Source organism: Triturus cristatus, chromosome 9 (genome assembly GCF_964204655.1).
Source record: "Triturus cristatus chromosome 9, aTriCri1.1, whole genome shotgun sequence".
Lineage (NCBI taxonomy): Eukaryota > Metazoa > Chordata > Amphibia > Caudata > Salamandridae > Triturus > Triturus cristatus.
Window position 1 is genome coordinate 1218530694 of NC_140592.1, and position 20235 is coordinate 1218550928.

General features: G+C 44.5%; 1 protein-coding gene across 5 annotated transcripts in view; it reads right to left on the reverse strand.

The window, feature by feature from the left end:
* Positions 1 to 20235, reverse strand: part of SIPA1L1 (signal induced proliferation associated 1 like 1) — an 820039-nt gene that overhangs the window by 464566 nt on the left and 335238 nt on the right. The window lies entirely within an intron of this gene.

Below are 20235 nucleotides of genomic sequence, written 5' to 3' on the forward strand. Positions count from 1 at the left end.
CAGCGGGTTCTCCGGGCCAGCTTCGACATCCTCCTGAGCCCCCATAGAATTTCGCCGCCCGACCCTAGGGTTGTGGGCTGAATGGCTGTGTAAGTAACTTACGGTGGGGGAACGGAGGGTTGCGTCTCATTGATCGGGCGTGATATATAATGTTGGCCGGTTATGTAACGATTTACGGATTCCTGCAATAAAAATATTTTTAAAAAAATAAAAATAACTCATCAACTCACTCTCACTAATTAACTATCTCACCCACTATATCTCACTCACTAACTGTCCCACTCGGTCACACTCACTAACTCTAACACTCTCTATCACTAACTAAATCACTCTCAATAAATAAATAAATAACTATTACACTCTCTCAATAACTAACTATAGCACACCCTAACCCTAACTAAATAACTCACTATCACTAACAAACTCAATATAACAAACTCTCTCACTATCAATAACAAACTACGTCTCCAAAAAAATATCACTAACTCGAAACGCTGTCTCAATAACTAACTCTACCTCACTATCTCTACTACTCTCTCTCACTAACTAATGGACACACTCACTCATTCTAAATAACAATCTATCACAAACCAACTCAATCACACAAGATCAATAACACACTCACAAAATCAAACTCACAAAAAAACACTCACTCTACCACTAACTCTCACACTCAATCACTAAATCACTCACACTCACTAACTCGACCACTCTCTCTCAATCACTAACTCACTCAATCACAGTCACTAACAAACTATATTTAAAACAGTCTCTCTCACTCAGTCGATCTAACTCAATCCCTCAAACTCACTCGCACACACACACTTACTCTCTCTTACTCACTCACTCTAAAACACTATCTTACTCACTTTCTTATACTCACTATTACAAACTCACACTCACTAACTGGCACGAGCAAACTCTCACTGAAAGAATTTTAATAATTCTCACACTATCACTCACTACCACTCTCAATAACTGCCTCACTACCAAAAAAATCCTCTAAATCACTCTGTAACTCGCTCATAATTTGGCTCTCACTAATTTAATATCGTCAAATCACTCTCGATAACTCATTCTCAATTACTCAGTATCACTAACTCACTCACTAACATACTCTATCTTATAAACTATCACTAACAAACTAACAATAATTAACTCTCAAAAATACTCGCAATAACTTAATCACTCTCACTAAGTAACTCACAACCTCACTATCACTCACTCAATCTCACTAAATCATTCATACTAACTCACTGTCACTAACTCACTCTCACTGACAAACTATCAAGATAAAAACTCTCACTTAACTAATATCGCTAACAAAGTCTCATTTGTACAAACTCATTTACTCACTAACTAAAAAAGTAACTCTTCCAATCACGCTCAATAACTATATCACACTCTCACTAACAAACTCTCACACTATCTTTCACAAACTAACACTCCCTCAGACAAAAAAAAATAACTATCACATACACACTCACAGTAACAAACTCAGTTACAAATAAAACCTGCATCTCTCAGACAATAACTAACAAAATCACTATAAAAAATAAATCACTCACTAACATACTCTCACTATCACATTCTCACAATAACTACATTAAAAAAACTCTCAAAATAAAGAAAAACATATCTAATAGGTCTAGCCTTACCCACATTATAACTGTTTAGACATGCAAAAAGTAATATTTTTGCACCAATAGTATTATATAACTAAATAATTAAAAGGTAAAAAAAAACCACACCTATTAGCTATCCATTCGCATAGCCAATAGGTATCCCATTTGGGACATTATAAGTATTCAGTTAGGCAGCACAATATCCTTGCAGCAACAACAGCAAACGTTGCATAGATAAACACTTATAAGGTCCCAAAAGCGAGACATATTGGTTATGCCAATGCTTGTGTTTAAGAGATTTGCGGCTGAAGATTTGGCCTAGGTGAACATTTTACTTTCAACATGGCATAAGGCAGTTTATGATTTTGTTTCAGATAATAATGTATTGGCTCTCCTGAATATGGGCCCAGTGAATGGCCAGATTGAGTAACATATCCTCAGATGGATGCAGAAGTTTGAGCAGCCTTGGAAATTACTATGTCAATGTGTGGTCTCTCAAAGTGCAGAGGGCTATTGAGTCAGCACACCCACTACTGCTGGCAGAGTATGCACCATTCGTACAGCAGTAACAATCAGAGCACATATAAACTGGGATCTCCGGGGCAGCCACAAACCAGTCAATGAAGTAAGAGTATAAGTACGGTCGCTTCAAGCGCAGATGGAAGACCACCACAGAAAGCACCTTCATGTACATCCTTGGTACAGGAGATACTCTTTAGTGATGGACATAGGAAAGTAGACATCTTGGTGGTCTACAAATGTTAGCCGGGCTTCTTGGTGCAACACAACCGGACTATGTACCAGTCAGTATGTAAAACAAGTCACCAGAAAATTGGTTCAGGTTCTACACCTTTAATATAGGCCTATAGTCCTAAGCCTTCCCAAGTACAAATACATCAGTGGAATATAGGCCCCTCCCTTGACCAGGAATGAAGAAGCACACGAATATCCTGAAAAAAGAAAAAGGGGATGGTTGAAATGCTTGAATTAATTTCAAACACTGGTAAACCACCTTTGTCTCCACTCCATTGTTATTTTGCTCTCAGTGCAATTACAAGCAGTGCTCAACCATATGAAAATAATTCCTTTTCCCAAAAGACACCACTCAGCCCGAAATGCCAGGAAATTTCTTTCTGAATGGGAACAATGGAGAGCGACCCAAAGTAACTAGTGTTTGAAAATAATACAGCATTCAGTCCATCAGTTTTGTTTTTTTCTCTCTAAATTTTACAGCAAGGCCCGGAGGCTAATATTATGCATCATCCCTTTTAATGCTCCCAAACAGTAGCAACAACGAAACACTAGAATTTAGAATACATATAACTACTAGAACTCTGAACATGCATATACTCTTAGAACTGGAAGCCATCTTCCTCTTTTGTTGCTGCTCAGACACAGATAAGTCAAATTTTAAACTGTTAACATTTTTAAGATGATAAAGTATATATATTGTATGTATGCAAGTTTTTCATGTAAGAGTTTTCTTAATCTAGACTGTTGAGGAGTATTAGTCTGTATGTTTTTTAGAAAGTATTTTAAAGCGATATTGATTTTAGAGAATTAAGACAATGATATAAAGGATAGCATACACAAGTATATTTAATAGTTGATTGTGGCATCACATGGTTTAAAGTGCGGTGTTTAGAAATTAGGTATTTGGTATTAATGGGTTTACCGTGTGTGGCGTTGACAGTTGCTCGGATCGCGCGATGCGCGAGGCAGTGAGTCGGAGGGGCTCGAGCAGGGCAACTGCTGACGTTGTATTGTGTGCGTGTGGTGTACGCGCGTAGAGCTTGAAGCAGTTTTTGACACAGAGGACACCGTATGCACGCTGCATGCGGCGGCCATTTTGTAGAATTGGAATTTAGCTAATAGAGTGAAAAGAGATTGTTTCGGACATATTTTGGGAAGTTGTCGGACTCTGTCAGAACGGGAGTTAGTTTCTGTCAGACTTTGATCGGTGGTTCATGAGAGGATGGTCTTAGCTTTGTTGCAGTGAGGTTTGACAGTTGTTTTTTAAATTGATTTTGGAATAGGTTTTAATAAATTTGTGAGGAGGAGTTTAGAATATAAATATAATAGATTAATAAGGATTTGGAGAGGTTTGATTTAGGGTGGATAATACTTTATAAGTATAATGGAATGTGTAGAGGGAAGTTTTGAAGAGAGAATGAAATCCTACATGGATAAGATGTTTGGGGAGATGTCTGCTTCTCTGGATAAAAAAATAGAAAATAGTTTGGAAAAAAATATGCAAAGGAGACAAAGGTCTGGTGAAGAAGAGAACTTCTGGACCACTGAAGCGATTGATGTGGTTGCAGGTGGTTCTAACCAAGGGAAAAAAAAGATGTCAGAAAAGAAATTATGTTGATACAGTAAAAAAAGGGAACGGAACGTAACGTTACGAAGGATTCCGCCATAAAGGCGAAAGAGAACACAAAAAAGGCGCATAAAGTAAAGCACACAACAGTGGCTTGTGATTCAAGTTCAACTAGAGGTGATGTTGAACTTACTTGTAGTTCAAGTATAGATGAATCAGATATGGAGGAGGTTCCTCTTAAAAAGAGAAAGATGAGAGAGAGGGAGATAAAGATTGAAGAAAATGACATTGTTGATCCATAAGGGGGAGAAATGTTCGACCAGCTTTTGATTCAACATCCTCTTTCTCCGCAATGGGCTCCGGTGCAGCACGTAGCTAAATACATCAGGTTTTGGATAAGGAGGGAGATACCGAAGGATGTGAGAACTAGGATAAGGAGCGAATGTCCAAGACCAAGTCTGGAAAGCAAGGTTGGACCCTAGGAGGGTCTTGAAAAAGGTTTGAAGGGGTGTCAGGATAGACTCCTGGACATTTTGGGGCCACTGACAAAAAATAATGACATGTGCAAAGACGCGCATTCAAACAATACGGGAATTGATGTGGCTGAAATGCATCAATTGGTCCAAGGGTCTATTTGTCTTCTGGGTAATTCTAACACTGCGCTATGCTTAGAAAGAAGGAACAGAATTCTCTTTAAAATAGATCCGAAGTAGGCAGATCTTGCAAATAAAGAGCCAGGGGAACGTAGTGATGGATTACTTTTTGGAGACTATTTCGTAAAAGATATGTCTAGTTATGGGAGTACTTTTAGCTCACTTGAGAAAGCGCAGAATGATACAAGGAGAGTTTTGGGCGTGGCCGGGCGAATGCGGGGGTCGATTCCCCGGCCGTGGACAGGGTGTTTCTAGAGGAAACTTTGGAAGAGGAAGCAGACCCTAAGGGACAGGTTTTGGTTCCAGTTTCTATGGATCGAGATGGGGGCAGGGAAGTTTCTTCCCGCAGAGGCAACGAAGCAGGGCGAGAGGAATGCGATCGAGAGGAAGACAAGAGGTGCCTCAGGTAAGCTGTGTTCAAGACCCTATTTCTATCCAAATAAAGTTGGGCAGCAGACTAGCCCATTTTGTTTCACGATGGAGAGTTACACAGGATCCTTGGGTTTTGGAAACTGTGTCAGGTTACAGGATAGATTTCTTACAGACTCCAGTGCAGAAGAGGCCACCGAATATTTTGAGATTCTCAGAGGAGATGGAGAATATGGTAACGAAAGAAATAGAGGAATTAGAGAAAAAAGGAGCTATAGAAACAGCAAGGATAGTAAAAGGAGGTTTCATAAGGAATATATTTCTAGTGGAAAAGAAGGAGAAAGGAATGCGTCCAGTAATCAGAGAGTTGAACGATTGGGTCACGTACAATCATTTCAAGATGGAGGGCATCCATATGTTGAGGGATCTCTTAAGGAAGGGAGATTGAATGACAAGATTGGATTTGAAGGATGCCTATTTGACTATTCCAATGCGCAAAGAGCAAAGAGATTACCTGCAGTTCAGGTGGAAAGGAAAGTTGTGAGGTTCAAGAGTCTTCCGTTTGGGTTGACTTCGGCCCCATGGTGCTTTACAAAAGTAATGCGGCCGGTGGCAGCTTGGTTGAGATCAACAGGGATACGTTTGATTGTCTATCTGGACGATGTGTTGATCATGGCGGAAGAGAAGGAATTAGCAAGGGAGCAAACGGAGTTTGCAGGGAGGATAATGGAGGATTTAGGCTTTGCAGTGAACAAAGAGAAATCATGTGTGGTGCCTCAGCAGGTTATACAGTTTTTGGGCTTTCAGATACAGACGTTGGAATGTGTGTTGAGATTGCCTATGATGAAAGTGAGGAAAATCAGAAAGGAAGTGAAAAGAGTGAGGAATTCAAAATGGATTACATTGAGACAATTAGCTCGATTACTGGGTCTGTTATCAGCATCAACATAGGCAATATTTCCAGCTCCTCTTCATTACAGGGCGTGGCAGAGGTTGAAGGGTTATCATTTGAGAAGAGGGGCGAAGTTTTCTCAAAAGATATTGTTGAATCAAGAATCGATAGAGGAGTTGAATTGGTGGATGATGAATCTGGATGCATGGAACGGTAGGGCAATATTTGGAGAGGTACCAGAGATAGAAATAGAGTCGGATGCGAGTCTTCACGGTTGGGGAGCACGATGTGGCATGGTGTCAACAGGGGGACAATGGTCAAAGGAAGAGAGAAATGCATATAATTGTCTGGAGGTTCTGGCAGGGTCATTTGCGGTAAAGAGTTTCATGAGGGATCAGATGAAATGTTGTGTACTATTGAAGATGGACAATTTGTCGGCAGTGAGGTATGTGAACAAATTAGGGGGGCCGAGATAGAGGGGTTTAGCGGATTTAGCGAAAGAATTTGGGAATTGTTGCTTAGAGAAGGAGATTGTGGTTCAGGCTCAGTATATTTCGGGGTTGAGCAACGTAGAAGCGGATTGGTATTCAAGGTATCTGAAAGATGTGAGCAATTGGAGATTAAACAAAGGTTTTTATGAGGTTGGAGAAGAGATGGGGACCATTACAGGTAGATCTTTTTGCGGACAGACTGAATTGTCAGCTGAAGGAATTTTACAGTTGGAGCCCAGATCCAAAGGCGAAGGGAATAGATGCTTTTCTTCAGGATTGGAGTGTAGGAAAGAATTATGCATTTCCCCCATTCTCGTTGATTCAGAGGGCGTTAATGAAAGTCAGGAGGGAGAAGGCAGAATTGGTCATGATAACGCCTTTCTGGAGAGCTCAAGTGTGGTTTCCGGATATGATGAATATGGTGATAGACGATCCAGTGTTCTTGCCGAATATAAGAGAGAGTTCTGGATCCAGAGGGATGTGTTCACAAATTAGTCGTGACAGGTCAATTAAGATTGGTGGCATGGTTGATTTCAGGAGAGTATGGCAGGTGCATGGATTATCAAAAGAGGCTGAGAATCTTATCGCAGAGTCATGGTCTAAGGGAACAACCAAGGTTTATAGATCAGCATGGAGAAGATGGTCTGGTTGGTGTGTTGAGGAATTTGGATTCCATATCAGCACCTGTAGTGGAGGTGGTTAATTATTTGTCTGAGTTGTATTAGAATGGTTTAGCTTACAATACTGTGAACATAAGTAGATCTGCAATTTCTGCAGGTCATGTTTTGGTGGATGGTCTGCCAGTAGGGCAACATGTGTTGGTTAAAAGGTTGGTAAAGAGTGTTTGGGTGGTTTTACCTCCTAAGGCCAAGTATGGTGTGCTTGGAGATGTGTCTTTGGTTCTGAAAGAAGTAGATAGTTGGGGTGTTAATATATCTTTGGATATTAAGTTTTTGTCATGGAAGTTGGCTATGCTTCTCTGTTTGGTTTCTTGTAGAAGAGTGTCTGATATTAGGGCTTTAGAGTTGGATTCAAGGTGTTATCAGCCGGAGGGTGTTTGCTTTGAGATAAGGAAAAGAACAAAGACCGTCTAGCACAATTTTGTATCCTCATTTGGAGGGAAATGAAAATGTGTGTGTGGTGCGTTGTCTCAGAGAGTATGAAAGAAGGACTGTTGGTTTGAGACAAGATGGTTGTTGTCAACTTTTTATTTCTTATAAGAAGCCTTTTAGGGCTGTGTAGACTCCTACGTTGGCAAGGTGGGTGAGAGAGGTGATGTTAAAGGAAGGAGTGGATGTGAGTGTTTTTGGGGCTCATTCTGTTAGAGGGGCAATAGCAAGCAAAGCTTTTATGAGAGGTTTCAGTTTAGGTGGAATTATGAAGGCTGCAGATTGGTCTAATGAGTCAACATTTAAGGGGTTTTATTTTAAGCCAGTGGAGAATGTGTTGGATAGAGTTTTGGATGAGCTTTGAACATGCATAATATTGGTTCCGGGCCTTGCTGTAAAATGCAGATTTTCCTCATTTTGAAATGGGTAGAAAATCATGATTTTAATAAAGGCACGGAGGCTAATATTATCCCTCCGCTGTTCCCACCCAGTTTATTAATTATTTGTTTTTACTATGCAGGATAAAGAAGAAGATTTGTTCAGTTGGAACAGTTTGGAAGATTCAGGATCAATGGGAGTTTGACTGATGGATCTTGGTTTTAAGAGAGACTCTGTTTTGTTCGCAGCACCTAAAAGAGGAAGATGGCTGCCAGTTCTAAGAGTATATGCATGTTCAGAGTTCTAGAAGTTATATGTATTCTAAATTCTAGTGTTTTTTTGTTGCTGCCGTTTGGGAGCAATAAAAGGGATGATGCATAATATTAGCCTCCGTGCCTTTATTAAAATCATGATTTTCTACCCATTTAAAAATGTGGAAAATCTGCATTTCCTGCGGCAGTTCAGGAGATGATTCGGACATATTTGAAAGAATGAAGAGGAAATCGGAAGACCATTGAAAGAGACCTTCCAACAATATTTTTGGTACCTACTAAATCGACTGATGTAACAGCAATGGATGTGGAAAAAGAAATGCTGTCCTCCTACTTCTGAGGGAGGCCCCCTGATTGTTTGCAAGGATAGTAGCAGAGCTTCTCAACAAGGGTCATGCATATTTCTTGGCTGCATCTGTGATGGCGGCAGACTAAGACGCAGACTAGAGTGTACATTGAAATATGCACTCTCTAGATAGTCCATTAGAAACAGACGATTGCTTCCTTTTTGGAAACCACCTGTCCTTGAAGGCATTGGATGCTTGTGAAGGACGGTAAACACCCTTCAGTTGCCGGATAGCAAGAGCATTTGGACGCAGGCCTCACTACCCCTCGTATATTTTTTTCAAGGACCTCATCATCGTAAGGAGAAAATAATATCTGTCAACTGACAAATCCATCACCTTCTCCTCAATGTTCCCGTGAAAATTATAAACCCTTGAGACCTAGATACCTGTACTTTAGACAAGCAAAACAGCAAGCAAGAGCTGTGAATGTGTATCAGTACTTCTTTATTCCTAGATGTTGTAAGGCAGAATCTTTGTTTAGAGTTGACAAAAGGAATTTACCAGCAGTATCATGTAAATAAAATTCAGCAAACATGTGTGCTAGTTCTGAAGATTGTAAAAGGACATTAACATTGAACAATGGTTTGGGAAGAGGTGTATTTTGGCAACTTTTCTTCCATTAACTCTCAACGCTTCTGCTTTCTTGAGAAGGAGCTATACCCTTCCCCAAATATGCTGTGACCAACTACTCTCATCACTAAGAAAGGACTATCTCAAGGAGGGCAATGCTGTGTATCCAAAGTTGTCAGAACAGCAGGCTCTGAATGTTGTGTTGTGTGAGTAGATAATACAATAAATTGTTCAATAGGAAAGAAAGGGCTTGGAACGATCTATTTGAGCTACATTTGAAAACAGTAAGAAAATGGCTTGCAAAAATATATTGCTCGATATTGGCAAATGGATAGGGTCCCCCTATAAGAGAATAGACTCAAGGCATGGTTTACTGTGCTGAAGCAGAGACCTAGGTCTATATATCGAGGGGGTGCCCACAGAAGTATCACAGGGAGTGGGGCGTGTGGTGGAATCATCACTAAGTACTGGACCCTGTGTGGTAGACTGATAATTAACAGATAATGCAGCCTTATCAAGTCTAAAATTGATAAGGAATGCAACTTGGTATCTGAAGAGGTGTGAGCCATGGATTTCTTCGGTAGGGTCTCATCCAGTGTAAAGGCTTGTTGTTCTAGTTGATGGTACATGTGATATTGAATGGCGGAAAAATCATGTTATGGTGTTTCGAACATGTTTTGGTATGGCTAGAACATTACAAATAATTATTTAAATTTCAATTGTTTATTAGGTTTTCGATGGTACATACAATATCAAAACCCACATATTCCATTCCAAACCCAAAAGCCTTCAAGCCACCTGCCAGCAGATCGCAATTGACCCTATCAAATGCCTTGTCTGCATCGAGGGAGAGAGGCATAACATCCCTCATCCTACACTTACCTATATCACCAACTTTGTAAGTGATGTCACAGCAGTTCCAAGTTCTTATGATCCATGAGTGGGCAACATTAATCAATTATGGCAGCACCCTACCAATTCTGCCAGTCAGAACTCCTGTGAAGATCTCAGTCTCTATGTAAAGTAAGGATATGGGTTGGTAAGAGGAACACTGGACCATGTCCTCTGCCTGGCTTAACGAGTACAGAGACTGTAGGCTTTGCTGTAGACCATTTTGCCTTTATACTTCTGAAACTCATTCGATAACTAATAACGAGCCATCAGTTTACAATACATGGCTGTGAAGATGCCTCAGGTCTTATGTGGTTTCAGGCAAATGATCACTCACAGTACATCATCTTTGGTTATAAGCACCTCCATGGTCTCCGCTACCTCACTGCCTAACTTGGGTAAACTCACAGAAATCAAATAGTCCCTCCTTTCAACGCTATCAGTCTGGACAGATAAAAGGAATAAAATGTTACATTATAGATTTATAGAGCATGGCTGTTACCTATTAGGGCATTCTGGTAATAGGATTTCTTCCTCAACAGAATAGGGCACAGGTGAGTCCAATTGAGAGGAGTGTGGAGTTTATTCCAGTATATGGCTACACAATAAGAGAAAGCGCTCCCACCGCATCCGGAGCATTTGATTTCAGGGATATCAACCAGTAAAAATTAAAAGGAATGAAGGTTGCAAGGGGGCAGTGAATACAAAATTCCTGCCCAAGGTAAAGGAGTTAAGCTTCATATGCTGCTCTGTACATCAAGCATAGGGATTTGAAACTGGAAATTGTTATAAAAGTTGACCCATCACTGAGATAAGTTTGCACCGTAAGCTTTTGGAGTTGGGTCTCAAAATTAAAAACCTTTAACTCTTGCCTCACTTGGTTTGCTAGTGCCATCCTAGTCTTGAAACAAGCTGGTTCCTTAACCTCTTGAGTGCCCATGACGAGATGGTCTCGTCATGGGCCGCGGTTGCGCTGTGCCCATGACGAGACTATCTCGTCATGAGACCCGCCCGCTAATGAAACGCCCGGCACAGGGCGTGGAAAGGGCGGGGCACTCAAGGGGTTAATGATTGCACTGCACAAGACAGCCTTCAAAGCTTTCAACACTACTATAGCCTTTCCCGCTTTTTATGTGTTGTTCGGTTTTAAGAATTCCTAATTTTGCTCCTTAATGGCTCTCCATCACTACTTAGTCCTTCAGTAAGGCATTTAACTTCCAGGTCCCAGTACTAGACTCCTCCCTCCCCCCACCCCCTACTCCCTGACCATGGTCAGAGAGGTTCTGGGGGACCAACCTACTGAATCAATCACGCCCAAGAGCCTTATGACCAGATTTCCAAGGTATCAATCGCAGTAAAATCTGAGCCTACTCCAGTGTCACAAATAATCATTTGTAGTTGATCCCTTTGTCAGCAACTGGACAGAAAGCTTTGCATTTTGTCAATGTCACAACAGAGATGTCAATGTCACAGCAGAGAGGTGCTGGAGAAGCTGAATCTGTGCTCCAAACACAGGGATTAAGCCACCAGCCCAGACTTTATTCATTATCCGCTCTTTATCTTGGTGGAAGTGGACCCCCACTTGGAGGTAAATAGGGGCACCAATGAGGCAACTCTGTGGCCTCATTCATTCTGAACCTGATAACCATCTGGCGCTTCCAAGACTTCTGTGAATAACTGTTCAATAAGCTCCCTCTAACTTTGCATTGCGGGAGACCCATCGGATGGGGATTTTATTCTACTCTGAGAAGTTTGAGGTCATCGCCCTTGCTGTGCAGAATAATTTGCTACTCCTCCAGAAATAGCATGGATGCTTAAAGGGGCTTACAATCTTTGAACTGCCCATTCCGAATTTTCCAATAGGTTCACTCTGCAGCAGATTTCTTCTACATCTTTGCAGACCTCTCTCAGGCTTTGCTGTGGGTCCATTTTCATGCAATTTTCCCTTAGAGCCCCTTGAGAGCCTGAACTCTAAAGCAGTTCATTATGTTTTCCTCCATGTTGAGTGGATCCTCACCAGTAACCTATACCGACCTCTCGAGTCTCTGCTGCTTTGTTACCCGAGTGCTTCTTTTCTACTAGATGCTAGAGCATCTACCTGATTGGGTTAGCCCTTTTATTTCTGCCCCCGGCCATTTCAAGAGGAGGCCTTTTGTGCTGCCCTTGGGCAGAGAGCCAAGTCCAGTTTCCATGTCCTAGTGGAATTTCAGGGCCTTTGATGGGTCAAGTCCACATGCCCAGTGATCAATGCCAATGCAGAACTGGCTCTTCCATCTCTGGCACCCTGTCAGACCACACACTGGCAAACTGCTCCCAGGCGCAGAAGAAGCCTGGTGGAGCACACCAACTCTTTTACCCCGGCCACCAGGGTTTTGCAAAGTGCTTACTATAAGCCAGATCAGCACTCTCCAGGTCACCTCTGCATTTCGCGCCGGAGAGCTGGAATGGAGCTCTGGCTTCTTGTGACCCAGACATATGGCCAACCACTGGATGAGCTGTTGGCCTGAAACCGGTCCTGGAGACTACTGCTCACCTTCCTTCTAACAGGGAAGGTCTGCTCACACACCACACTTGACCACACAACCTCTAGCTCACAACCTCGACATTTCGGGTCCGCAGTACCAGGTTTTTCAAGCCGTGCCTCTGTCAGGGTGGACTGGTCCTCCCACTCCTTCCATCAGTAACACAGACCTGTTCCCACAACATGGATTCCACAGCTTTTCTCTATTAATTGTACAATGCCATCATGGGAAGTCACCTGTCTGCAAGCCCAGCAACTACCAGTCACCTCTTCCAAGGCTCGAAAAATCCACTTGCTATGGTGAGCCAGATTTAATCAGGACGAGCTATTTTTAGGGCCTACCGCCCTTTCTGGCAAGTAGGAAGACAAGCTGACTTTTAACCTCTGTCTCTGAAAGCGGAACAAATGTGACAAGGTAAGATTTAAAGGCATCTTTATTGCTCAGAAAGTGAATGAACAATAAAGAGGACTTTGAATTTTGTCATCTTGTCACATTTGCTCGGATTTCAGAGACAGAGGTCAAGTACATTACAGTTAGGTCAAGTAGATTTTTCAAATTAATAGACCTGCAGGTCTAGTAACATTTTTATGATTTTTTGAACCCCCGTCTTTTTCATATTCACTTGGGTGAATGGGGGTTCTGCCAATGCCCTCTCCACAAGAGTCACTATTCACTACAAAGCTGGGGGTGAGGAAGATAAGTGTCACAGATCCACCATTGTTGCGGCCAAATATTAATTTCAAAACTGTGCCAGTTATTTCCCAAGGCAGGCAAGAAGAAGAATCTACAAGCAACCTAGTCTACTCATCCGGTGTCTTCAGTAAAGGGGTGAAATCCTTCTTTGAAACTGTTAATAAAGCAGGTTAAGCAGGACTTGTTTACTGTGCTGCCGCATTAGACAATACAGGTCTAGGTTTCAGAACAATTGTCAGAAATATAGGCAGAGGAGGTGGACGGTAGGGGCAGGTGAATATACCGGTGTAAACAAATACTCAGGAAAGCCTAGGTCATTTGATGTAAAAACATTTGATGGTGTTTGAGGAAAGCCCTAAGGAGAGAAAAGGAATTACCAAGGAGGAACATAAAACTCAACTGTTAAGATTCAAACTCCAGGCATGATCATTGCTCTTTCAAAGATGCGCTGAGAAGGTAACACTCTCAGTCTGTTATATTTGTTTAAACTCAAATGGTAGCACAGGCTGACGAGTAAGCATGACCAGGTTCAAGAGAGTCTTTTCAGTCTATTTTCATCATCATTCTCATGTCATTCCACTTTTCTAGGACACACAAAAAGCATCAAAAGAAGTGTTGAACACAATCTGTACTGCCGATTTAGAACCTCATTCCCCTCTCACTCGGAGGTCGGATATTTAGGTAACTGCAAGCGTTTTGGATTTTTCAGCCTACCCTATACAGATACTCCACTGGTACTGGAGTTTAGGGACCCTTAGTGAGAGAGATCAAACTAATGATGGGCAAAGGTAGGCATGGAGCCTTTGGACCTAAATGGGCGATTCAGCTTCAGAAGTATAATCAACCACAGAGTACTATAAACCTGCTCAGAGGCCCAAGCACTTCCACAACACCATGAAAGCCTTATCAGGTTTTAATGTGTGATCTTGCACCACAAAGCTTAAGGTCCTATGCCTTGTATTATACGTTCAAGAGCAACATACAAATATGCATGCCTGCAGGGTTTGCTTTATGAGTGGTCACTTGATTGCCCCTGAACAGGATGAGCCACTTGGAACCTGAAGGAGATGCCAAATGGGTAACCCTTGTGACCCAGAAGCTTTCTCATCTAGATTTGACACTCAAAGTCAATGGTATTCTGAATCACTGGCTCTACCATAGGCATGAACAGATAAAAGTCGAATGGAGGAACGCTTGCAAATTGTATAACCGCTGGCAATCACTGGGGCAGCATTCCTACCTGTTGTTTTTCACCCACTGTGCAACACTAGACAGAGGTCTGCCTTAAGCAAATCAGTACTGGCCCCTCTCCTCATGGCAACAGTCCAACTCAAAATGCCACGTGAGGTCCTCTATAGAAGGGAATACAAGCAAAACCAGACCGGTTTTGGCCTATTTAGGCCTTGTTAGTGAGATATAGTTTGGATTATGTGGCAGAGTGAGCAAGGGACCCATGTCTAGGCAGACCCTTGACCACAAGGGCTTCACATCGAGCACTCAAATGTGATGGAAGGAATGCATGTAAACAGTCTAACCCCTGACAATCCCTCGGTGTAGCATTTCAACCCACTGTTTTTCTACTACTGTGCAACTCCAGATAGAGTGGAACAGATGGGTTGGAATGCTACCCAGAGTAATTGCCAGTGGGTTAGACTGTTTTCAAGCATTTCTACTATCCTCTTTTGTGCATTTGGCTACAGCAATTTCTGCTTGAGTCCTACAGAGAAAGGACAGACTCATCAAGATCTCCAAATAGACACAAAAGCCTAGTGAGGTTTAGCTCAAGAATGAACTGCAAAACAATAAACATTGTTGGAAGTCGGCCACGAACAGCATGTTTTAGATGAGAGGCTATTTTATCTATTTAATTAGAATTATGAAACCAAAAAATACATTCTTGCAAAGTGAGACAACCGGAAACAAAATGCCACCATGAAGTTCAATTGTCAGGAGGGGGGTTTGTTGGTGACACACTGGTAAGAGAAAGGTATGGCACACAACGAGTAGACACTGGATTTAAAATGATATATTTGAGAAGCTTTTATACAGTCATAACTACAGTGTAGACAACTCCACCTAGTTGGAAAGGAGAAAGAATTTAACATTAAAGAGAGACAACTTCAGCTACAGCGATCCCTCCCTATTGTACCTCCAGTATGTGCATGATTGTTCTTAACTCACTTTTACAGCACCCTGCTGCCTTCCAGCTACATATACACTCTAATGCAACTGTTTTTATATAGCACTTAATGCCACAGTTTGAGGTCGCTAAGCACATTACTACTCCATTTAATGATATTCAATTTCCTAAACACCTACATAATGAACAGCTAGGTCAGAAAGCAAACTCATGACCTGCAAATCAAAACAGAGGCAGGCAATGACCCTTCGCTCAATCGGACATCTTTTTGAGTTTGATGTACAGAACACGTATATGCTAATTAAGTTTCTTTCAATGATTCTTATAAAACCCCATTTGCCATTGCATTTGAGGTTCCTGCAATCGTATGATTTGTCAATTGAAATGACTTGACAGTGTCCTTTGATAAAATGCTTTATGCCAAACTTCTGGAACATCCCATCTACAACTTATTTTTAATCATTTCTGGAAAACGATGCTCAAAGTAAAGCTTACCATTTGCTTTCTCATATCATATGTTTCTTTAGGCAGCATCACAGGGCTTGCCCAGTTTGCCCAATTTCATATAAATAGTAATCTCTTTAACCTACTTTGAAGCCACTGCTCGATACTTTGCTAAAGGAGAGTTACCCAGAATTACCCTTCGCAGATGCCACCATTATACTGGCTCTCACAGAAATAATTATTCAAATTCTGAGATGTGTTTGGCGATTAATGCATACGCAAATGTTATATATCAGTAAATTAAATAATGCCATGGTAATTGGGAAATCCTTTAAATTAAGATAACCAATTATCAGAGACTGCTTTAAATTCAATGTGAAAAAAATTTAATAATTCAGGTTTCCAACCTCTATTTCTTTCTTCACATAAAGGCGGCAAAAAAAACCCTAGTTCATATGAACCTGGTAATTAATAGTTTTAAAATAAATCCTAGTAGATGAAACCTTTTAAGGTTTATAAGGAGAAAGAGGCCAGTGAGGCCCTCTACAGAGGTCATGTCTGGGGATATTTGCCAAGCAAGATGCTAGCTAGAAGGAGCAGAGGGAGCGACCCTTGACCCCCCTCCAGGTAGGTCGCTCTCCCTCCGCACAGCACCGCCTGTGTTTCCCTGCCCCAGCTGCCGCTGCTGCTGAGGAAGTTCGAGGCCCTCCACCACCCGCAGGCTACCACCTGCGTCTCATCCCTGGTGGCCAGTGGTAGGCCGTAGGTTTGTTCATCTTCCGCTCTATGGCTTTATTGTATTGCCTGTATTTCATTGTTGTGTCTGACTGCTGTTGTTCTGTCTAACCCCGCTGCCTGTTCGTGGTCCGTGCCCATTTTCTTCCCTCTGTTCCCCTCGCTGTCCCTGTGTCTCTCAGCCCGGTTTTTCCTTCTGTACCCCTTGCTGCCCAGTGTCTCTCCGCCCGTTTTTGCCTTCTGTTTCTCAGCTGCCCTTGTATTCTTGTGCCCTGTTTGCCTTCTGTGACACTCGTTTTTCCTGTATTTCTGTGTCCTTTTTGCCTTCTGTGCCACTCGTTTTTTCCCTGTATTTGTGCCCTTTTTGCCTTCTGTGCCACTCGTTTTTCCTGTATTTCTGTGCCCTTTTTGCCTTCTGTGCCACTCGGTTTTTCCCTGTATTTCTGTGCCCTCTTGCCTTCTGTGACACTCGTTTTTTGTGTCATTTTTGCCTTCTGTTCCCTTCATCATCCCTCATGCCCCCGCTGCTGCGTCCCCTGCGGCCCCGCCCCCTGCTCCTTCGCTGCCCCCGCCTCCCACCTGCTCCTTCCTCCCACCTCCCCATATATGCCGTCCGCTGCGTGGCCGCGCAGAGGGCACGCCTAAGGCAAGCCCGTCAGCGCCCGCCAACGCCTGGACCGTGCCCAGCGCCAGAACCCCTGGCCCCCGCACCCGCCGCGAGCACTCTGCACGCTCTCAACGCCCCGAAACGCACACACAGTCCCTTCACCTGCCGGAACTGCAGCTACACCAGCCTCAGTCGACGAACCACCCGCCAAGAAAGAACCCAACCACCTCCGATGCATACTACTGAAAACCCGCTCCGCAAGCAAACACGCCGTCGAGCTCTGGGACCTGCTCAACACAACATCCCCAGACGTCGCATTCCTGACAAAGACCTGGCTGAACGACTCCTCCGCACCCGACATCGCCATAGCCATCCCAGACGGCTACAAGATCACCCGCAGAGATCGCAGCAACGGAGTCGGAGGAGGAATCGCCATCGTCCACAAGAACAACATCAGGGTCTTGACTAGCACTCAGCACCGCCGAACACATGCACTTCCAGATCCACACAGACCCCAACTCCACCCTCAGAGGCACCCTCGTCTACCGACCCCCCCGGACATCGTCCCCAATTTAGCGACTCCATCAGCACGCACGCCCTGACCTCCACCGACTACATCCTCCTCGGAGACCTGAACTTTCTCCTTGAGAGCAACAACGACAACAACTCGACAACCCTGATCGATAACCTCGCCAACCTCGGACTGAAACAACTCGTCACAACGCCCACCCACTCTGCCGGCCACACGCTCGACCCAGTCTTCTCCTCAAGCCAGCACGTCTCCGTCAGCCACACCACCGAACTCCTCTGGACCGACCACCGCTGCATCCACTTCGCTTTCCAGAAACCCACCACACACCACCGCACCCAACAGATCCCCCGCAGCTGCTGGAGCAAAATCACCGAAGACCAACTACATGCAAACCTCGCTCTCAGCCCACCCACCGAACCCTCCAACACCGACTACGCTGCCCACAGCCTCAGCATCGAGGACTGCGCCAACACCCTCACCCCGCTAAAGAAACCCCCCACAGAAACACCAGCAAATGGGCCAGCTGGTTCACCCCAGAACTCCTTGCCTCCAAACAAGCCTGCCGGAAACTAGAGAAGGAATGGCACAGTGAACAAACTCCAGACAGCCAGGCAGCACACAAGGACGCCATCCGCAACCACCACCACCTCATCAGGGCGGCCAAGAGGACCTCCTTCAAAGACCGCCTCGACAACAACACACACAATAGCAAGGAGCTCTTCAACATCGTGAAGGAACTCTCCAACCCCAACTCCAACGACATCCTGCCGTCGCAAGCCCTGTGCGACTTCCTCGGCATTTTCTTCCACCGCAAGATAGCAGACATCCACGACAGCTTCAACACCCAAACAGCCCCAAAAGACAGCACCACAACAGACCCTCCGCACACCATCGACTACGACCCCCTGCTAGCCCAGGCCAGCGTAAGCGTTGATGACACTATCCAGACCATGAGCACAATCCACTTCGGCTCTCCGTCAGACCCATTACCGCACCACGTCTTCAACAAAGCAAGCAACTCCATCACACCCCACCTGCGCAAGGTCATTAACCTCTCCCTCGAGACCGCGACATTCCCAGAGAGCTGGAAACACGCAGAGATAAACGTCCTACTCCAAAAACCCAAGGCAGACCCAAGAGAAATCAAGAACTTCCGGCCCATCTCTCTGCTCCCCTTCCCGGCCAAGGTCATCGAGAAAATCGTCTACAGACAGCTAACCCGATACCTCGAAGAAAACAGAATCCGGGACCTTTCCCAGTCAGGGTTCTGCATTAACCACAGCACCGAGACTGCCCTCATCGCCGCCACCGACATGAGGACCCTACTGGACAACGGCGAGACAGCAGTACTCATCCGCCTAGACCGCTCAGCCGCCTTCAACACCGTCTGCCACCGCACACTACGCGCACGCATCCACACCGCAGGGATCCGAGACAAGGCTCTGGAATGGACCACCTCCTTCCTCTCTGGCAGAACCCAGAGCGTTCGCCTCCCCCATTCCGTTCCACAGCCTCCGAGATCATCCGCGGCGTACCCCAGGGATCCTCCCTCAGCCCGACACTGTTTACATGACCCCGCTCAAACACGTCGCCCGACAGCACGACCTCAACATAATCTCCTACGCCGACGACACTCAACTGATCCTCTGCCTCACCAAGGACCCCATCACCGCCAAAGCCAACCTCCACGAAGGAATGAAGGCAGTCGCCGACTGGATGAAGATCAGCCGTCTGAAGCTGAACTCGGACAAGACGGAGGTCCTCATCCTCGGCTCCAACCCTTCAGCCTGGGATGACTCCTGGTGGCCGACGGCACTGGGGGCAGCCCCGACACCCACCGACCACGCACGCAACCTGGGAATCATCCTTGACTCAACGCTCTTAATGACCAAGCAAGTCAATGCCGTCTCCTCCTCCTGCTTCAACACCCTCCACATGATCTACAGATGGATCCCAACAGATACAAGAAAGACAGTCACCCAGGCCCTCATCAGTAGCAGACTCGACTACGGAAACGCCCTCTACGCGGGAGCCCCGACCAAGCTCAAACAACTAAAACACATCCATAACGCATCCAAAACGCCTCGGCACAACTGATCCTCGACGTACCACGACACAGCCACATCAGCCCCCACTTGAGAAACCTGCACTGGCTCTCCGTAAACAAGAAGATATCCTTGAAGCTCCTCATCCACGCACACAAAGCACTCCACAAGACCGGCCCAGCCTACCTCAACAGACGGCTCTCCTTCTACATCCCCAACCGCCAGCTACGCTCCGCCGACCTCTCACTCGCCACCGTCCCGCGCATCCGAAGAACAACCACCGGCGGGAGATCCTTCGCCCACCTCGCCGCCAAGACATGGAACACCCTACAACTGTGCCTACGACAGACCCAAGACCTGCCGACCTTCAGGAGGATGCTCAAGACCTGGCTGTTCGATCAGTAGCCCCCCCCCCCCCCCCCCGGTATGTAGACCTTTACAAATGATTGATTGAGCAAAGTCCACGTTTGTGTTTTTGTTTGTTTTTTAAACATGGTGGCACTAAAGAGCGATGCCCTGTCTATCTGCGTTACAGAAGATAAAGTCTTTGGAGATAAAATCAGGTAATGAAATTGCATTTTTTAGGAAGCCTCTATTGCA